Raw genomic sequence first — 7,713 nt, forward strand, 5'->3', positions numbered from 1 at the left:
TACAGAAATAAGGGTCATCCCTCATTAAGATATTGGAGAAGACCTAATGCTAAGTGTAGTGAGTGTAATCAAATTAGGCATGAAGTTGTTATATGCATAAACGGGAATCAACCACATGGTTAAAAGGAAAATGTTGCTAATTAAGAGGAGAACTACCATTTGTTGCTACATGTTTTTCTAGTTTGGAATCAAATGAAAATTGACTTATTGACAATGATTGTACTAACCGCATGAAAAACAATAAGAATCTATTCAAGGAACTAAACAATGCAAGCACATTGAAGGTTCAAGTTTGGCAAGAACATTGTTGTGAATGGAAAAGGAACAGTTACAATCTTAACTTACTCAATTACAAGGTTCATTTGTAATGTGATGTATGTTCTTTAAATTGATTAGAATTTGTTGAGTGTTGGACAAGTTGAGAAAGGATATAAAGTGTTGTTTGAAAACAAAACTTGCTCAATTAAAGATGAAAATGACAAAGATATTTTCAAATTAAAAAGGAGAGGGAAAATTTTGCTTTAAATCCATTAGAGGAAGAGAAGCAAGTTATTTTTTTTAATAAAAGAAGATATGACTAAATTGTGACACAAGAGGCAAGAAGCTAAAGAAGCACAAGCTAGTTTTTAAATAGTAACCCCAAAGTCCTAGAATGGTGATGCTAAAGTAAGGTTGGCAACAACAAAAGAACAAGCCAATTGGCTAAATAGGAGGCAAATGAGTAGAAGTGAAAGTATAATATCGCCATTAAAGAAGCAAAATTTGTTTTAGAGAAAGAAATTATTGTTTAGGAGTGCACAAACAAGATGGTAAGGTTAAAAGAAGATGCTTTAAAAAAAGAGGTTTATGAAACTTTAGCTAGAAAAAAGACGAAATAAAGGGGAAAATTGTAGAAATTAAGCACGATGACAAGTATTTAAACTATTATTTAAGAGTTGAAGGTTGTTGAATCAAAGATATGAAGTTATGATATAAAAATATTATCAATGATGTTTAAAATTAAAAAGTTGATTAAGAAATTGAAAGTTGAAAACTCTAAGGTCCAATCATATGAAAGGGATGCAATAATATGTCAACAAGAGAAGAGTCATCTAGAACATAATTGGATTATTGGTGTTTTCACCAAGTCATTGTAAATAAATAGGTTGATTTTGAAAGATGAAGATAGGAGTTTGCAACCTCCAAGGCAAGGAAGAGTATTGGAAATGTAGCTTTAAATGTTATCAAAGTAGTTTTGATTTTAGTTTGAATAAGTCAAATGTTGATATACATATGTTATTGTTGAGCTAGTGGAATAGTTAGTTTCAAATTTTATTTTTTAGTTATTAATAGTAACTCCTAAAATCACGGGCGTGATTTTTATTCAAATATTTCAAGGTATGCTTTGCATTGAAAATAGAATTATATTAAAAAATATATTTTTTTATCCTAAAACTAAAACCAACACATTTCTCTCAATTTAAGTAGTTAGTAGATTGCAGGGGTTTCATCAATTTTAAGGATAGTTTTGGGAAGAAAAAAAAATATTAATTTAGGACAAGTTCAATGCTACCAATTAAGTTAATCATATTTTTTTTTTATATCTTAATGAATTAGATAGTGAAGTATTACAAAAGAGTCAAGAGTAATCAACAAGTCAAATAACATATTTATTTGTAGAATATATGCACATCATTAGCCAAGATCATGACTATTTATGGAAAATGCACTACAAGAAAATTGTCATATAGTGATAGATACCCTATAGTGACACAATATGTATTACAAAAAACTACTTTTACCTACACAATAAATATAATATATGTTGGTATATTATTAAAAAGTGTAGGTATAGACTATAGTGACACACAAAATATGTTGTTAAATCTCATTCAAAATCAACACTAAAATTGTATATAGCTATATGTCAAATAGATATATACCTACATATATTATACCTATAGTGACACTTTTTGTATGTCACTATATGGAACATTTTTTTGTAGTGATGTGAATTAAAATAAAATATCCTTTTGTAAAATACAAATTAAAACTATATGATTATTTGTTAAAAAAAATACTTCTTGAAATGATGTGATTTTTCATAAAATACATTAGATGATATTCGTGGACACAATATTTATAAATAGGAACATTTTTCATATACAAGACTCACATAGAGTAGGTTTAATAAGATGAAAATGAGGTAAGAGAGAAATAAATAAATGTTAACTTTTTATCTTTTTATTTTCTTGCAAAACTAGACTAAAGTTCAACAATACTAAAACAAGAATCATTAAAATAATTGATTATTATTGTCATCAATCAATTGACAAAGTGTGTATACAAAAATTGGTAATTGGTTTTCAAAAATAATAATTTAATTATTTTAGAAATCTATTATTGATGTTTCAAATATTTAGATTTAAAGATAATTGCATTTTGTTTTGATTATTGTATAATTTGTTTTATCTTTTTAGATTGAAGATGATACTATTAATATTTGACTTTTTGTATTATAGTTTTCTATATCTCATAAATAAAATACATTAAGCTCATATTGAAAATGTTTCTCTATAAAACATAAATAAAAGAAAATCAATGATATCAAGATCTAAGATTCTTATAAACATGGACAGATGAAAGTCGAAACAAATTTTTCACGAATTTCTCCTCTTATCTTTGATGAAAAAAATAAAAAAATCATGCATTTTTTGTAATTAAATTAATTATATATTTTTATTATAAAATTAAAGGGCTAATATAGAGAATTTTGATATTGAAATTATACATTTATATTTGTTTTAATTAAATTATTTGTAAATCATAATATAATATATTGTTTAATAATAATAATAATAATAATATATTATTATTATTATTATTATTATTATTAGGTGAGGAGAAGTGATATGTAATCAAGTCAAGATAGAGTAATTGTGGATGGGTTAAGAGAGGTTGAGCTAAGTTGGTTATTAAAAAGAAAGACGTGTCAATTCTTTTCTTTCTCACACTATTTCTTTTTATGCTCTAAAGAACCGCAAGGAGAGGATAAGCTACGGGAGATCATCCCGAAACCCTATTTGTTGCAACTGACACCAAACAAAGTAAAGAGAGGGTGAGAAATCTCACTCTAGGGTTTGGGGTAATTGATGATAGTGAGGTTGACCCCCAACCTCTATATGATGTATGTATTGCATGATTCATTTTCCCAATTATTTTTTGTTCTTGTTTGTTGTCTTCTTTGTGATTCTTATGCCCTTGTATTGTTAAGAATTGTGATTATTTATGCTTAATTTCTTGTATTGAATGGATTTGATATGATTTAAGTTGCCCATGGGTACTTATGAGAATCCTAAGGAGATGCATTTTAGTGTTATTGTGCGAGCAGTTAATAGAAAGTGTAATTATGTGTAAACATGACCTTTTAGGTGCATAATATGATTATTTTGAGGTATTGTACTATTTGTGTATGTCAATTGATGGATTGGAGATGAGAATACAAAATCGCAAGTTGCAAATTTGTTGTTCTCAAAAATGACATTGAGTGTCAATTTTTGCGTTAAGCGTCGTGGTGGCAGAAAGCCAGAGTTGCTATTTGTGAACCTCAGGCTGAGCATGAGTTTCACATTGAATGTGACTCAACCATAGAGAAAGGGTTGCTCTCTAAGGGTCTTACACTGATTGTTATATTTAATGTTGAGCATCCTTACATTTTTTATATGTTTTTCCTTTATGTGTTCCTTGAATTCTAATGATGTAATGTAAATCCTTATGCTACTTAATGTTAATTCTTTATGACATGAGTATGTATATTAATGGCATGATTGATAATAATTGATAGAATGGATGATATGGATGATTTTTGTGTTAAATGTGGGTGTCCTTGAATATATTGATTGAATGAGATACTTGAATTGTGTATGAAAAATAGAATGTATGGTGAATTGTTATGAATGGAAAATAGGATACATGGAAAATTGTATATATGACAAATCGTTAAGTATATGTAGTGCATTATCATATGTTAAAGAGTCAGTTGTGGCATGCATTATATTCATGCAAATTGATAAGTTGACAAATCGTTATATATGCATCAAACATATCTTGTAATTGATACCACATGTATACAAATTGAGAGTATGTATTCATTGGATTTCATATTGTATATAATTGTTTATTGTTCTTGAGAGTGTTTGTATGATGTGTTAGGAATGAGTTATGAATTACTTGCATTTCAACCATGTGGAATGTGTATCTATATATTAAGTACTTATTTTATAAATGTTATGTTGTGTGTGTGGCTATCTGTCTTTTGTCTCAAGCCATGAGCTAGAATGAGAAGTTTTTCACTCTCCTTGTTTTCATGTCTTTCTTATTATGTATGTTGTTGCGGGTAATGTCCATCAAGATATTGATGATGCTAGTGATAAGGCTTAGACCTTGTGTTGGGAATGTTCTGATAGGATATATGAAATCAGAGCTTAGACTATAATTACTTTTTATATTATGTTTATAATAGGTCTTATGTTTAGATTTGAATTTCTACAATTTGTGGTTTTTTTTTAGAGATTGTTATGTGACTCTCTTTACCTTATGTTGGATTTTATAATTGGTTAATTATACATGGATTAAGTTTTATTTTTATATCCATTGTTTTCTTAAATATATGTTATACATGTATGCGAGGTATAGTGTGTCACAAAAACTATGAACTTTGGACAACAAGAATAGAGTTATACTCCAAGACTTTAGATCTTTGAGGAGTCATAGAAGAAGTTTATGATGTTCCTACCTTATCAAACAATCCCACCATGACTCAGATGAAAATTCAAAAGGAAAGAAAAATCAATGAGGTATAAACAAAGTCTTGTTTGTTTACTTGTGTCTTCCAAACTATCTTTATTAGAATCATGACTTTCAAAACAATGAAAGCAATTTGGGATTATCTAAAGGAATAATATAAAGGATATGAAATTATTTAAAGCATGCATGTGTAAAATTCAATAAGACATTTTGAGTTACAACAAATGAAGAAGTCTAAAAGAATACTCAGATAAATTGTTTAACATACAATATTGAGTACACAATTTCTTGATTCCAAAATTGTAGAGAAAAATCTAGTAATTGTACTTGAAATATATGAATTTTTTATAGTTGTCTTATAAAACTCAGAGGATATCCAAGAAGAAGAAATCGTTGCAAAAGGATACCCCCAAATAATATAAACAATTTTTTCTACCATGTCCTTATTGTAAAAAAAAAAAACTAATCAAAAGAAATACTAGTGGAAACTTGATGCAAGATATTATAAGTATGGTCAATTAGGACACGTGGAGAAATATGCAAGTCTCATCATCAACAAGAGACCAAAATTGCTAAAAATCAACAACAATAAGAAAATATAAGTGATTAAAATTCAAAAGAAATGAGAATTTTGCTTTAGATTCGATATAGGTGAAGTCAACTATAGATAAAGATACAAATGAAAAGTCTAAAGGTGTATGTGTTTTGAGTAAGTTTCATGTTCATGAGGAGAATGAAGATGATGAAGAATAATCTTTAAAGGAAAAACTTAAGTCAAACGCCAAGGTGCCCTTACTAAAGAGAGATCGTGATAAAAAAAATCATAAAAAAATAAGAGAAAGAAAATGAGAAATGTTTAATAATACAAAATAAAAACACACGAAATCCATGAATCCATAAATTTTGCATGTTTTATGCCAAATTCCTTTGTTTAATTCTTTTTTATTTAATTTTCAACCAATGAGAAATTAACAATAACTTTTGTACATATTTTCATAAAATTAATTTGTACCAAATAGGATTTGCCCAAAGAAAATAAACAAAAAAAAAAAGAGGAAAGTCAAATTCTAAAGTTGAAATTTAAATTAGGTGATAAAGATAAAGTCAATGAGATGCATTAAAAATATGCCTAAATATCTTTAATATTTTAGGAACATATTATTTATGCTTAAAATATTTAGATTTAAATATATTAGTAATTTGTTTTTATTATTTTAAAATTTGTTTCCTTTTTTAGAATGTAATGTTATAAATATTTAAATTTTTTGTATTACAGTTTTGGCCTAAATGTATAAAGTTCATTGATAAAAATACATCAATCTTCTCTTGATGATATTTCTCTACAAAATACAAATAACAAAATCTCATCATTATTATCTATTCAACAATCAATTTTTAAATGTTCAACAACCATAATCCATAATAATTGATTTTCTTTCTCCCCAAACCTGAACATCATTTTTCATGTCTCTTAGATACACAAAAATTGATTTTCTACGCAATGTAACATTATATAATTTTTTATTTCTAACAAACTAACCACTCATTTAATTCAATCTATTTTCATATACTTTCTCCAAATTTGGTATAGCTGATTTAGGTGATAAATTGAGATGAAATGATGGAAATATAATAGATATTAAAAATTGATGTTGATTGGTTAAGATGAAATCGTGAAGAAAGAAATGAAAAGTAAATAGACCCATGTTAAAATATTTCTTCTATAAAATTGTAAAATTTTATAGAAATTGCAGTAAGTTGGACTTCATATACATGGTGTGCTCGAAATAACACTTATACTCTTTTATTTTATCTCCAATTCACTTATCTTAACTGATTTGTTATACCAAATAAATACATTTTGTCGATCTCCAATTTAATTTGAGTGAGTGTTGTATCATTTTCATCAATCTCCAATTTTATTTAAATGCGTGTTGATATCCTTTTCAAAATCGTTATAAGTGATATATTTCATAGTTGTGACTTATAAAGTTTCTCAATCATGCTTATGTAGTGTTGATAATTGATAATGGTATACTTTACAATTGGTTATGGCTACATTGATAACCAATTTTTGGTGGATCTTCAATTGATTTTGATCCCATTGGTAATTGGTTGGTATGTTAATGATTGATTGTGTAGATGTGTAGATGTGTTGAATGTTATAGGGATAAAATAGTTTTTTATTTATATTTAATTTCTTTTCTTTTTTAATTCAAATCAAACAACCTCATTATATTTTTTTTCTTTCAATTTCTCTTAAATCAAATAACTCAAAAACTTATCATATTTGTTTTTTTATTTATCTTTTTTTTTAATTTTTATTTATTTTATATCCATTCTTGTTACCAAACGAGTATTGATGAAATTTTAAGATAAGTACACCAAATCACTGTAGTATAGAAATTAAATACGAGTTGTCAAACCTTAAGGACTTGAAAAATATTTAAAATTTTTATTATCCTGTTAAAAGTTTGAAATAGAAAGATTCATAAATATTATAAATGTGATGTTTATCATATTTTAATATTGGAATTATAAAAAGATAACAAACAAAGCAATAGTAAAATTCAAAGATATAATATGCAAAGCTATTGAAATTACATTTTACCCATCTCACCTTTATGTTCTCCTAAAACCACATACATATGATTTCTATATGCATCCAATATCATTGAGTTTATTAATATCATTCCAAATTAATTCCTTGCATTTAGAAATTCTAAGGAGTCTAACTCAATAAATGATTCATTTGTTCATCCACTTAGAAACCTTGTATTAAGTTTGAGAATTTGTTTAACTAACAAGTCCAAATCTATGTCTACTATTTAGAGTTATTAGGTAATTTGATTCAAAACAAGATTCAGAAAATGTTTTCCAACTAAAATCCAAATTAATTATCAAAGATGAGTGATAAGTCACCTTAAC

This window comes from Cajanus cajan, chromosome 5 (genome assembly GCF_000230855.2).
Source record: "Cajanus cajan strain Asha chromosome 5, NIPB_CcT2T_4, whole genome shotgun sequence".
Lineage (NCBI taxonomy): Eukaryota > Viridiplantae > Streptophyta > Magnoliopsida > Fabales > Fabaceae > Cajanus > Cajanus cajan.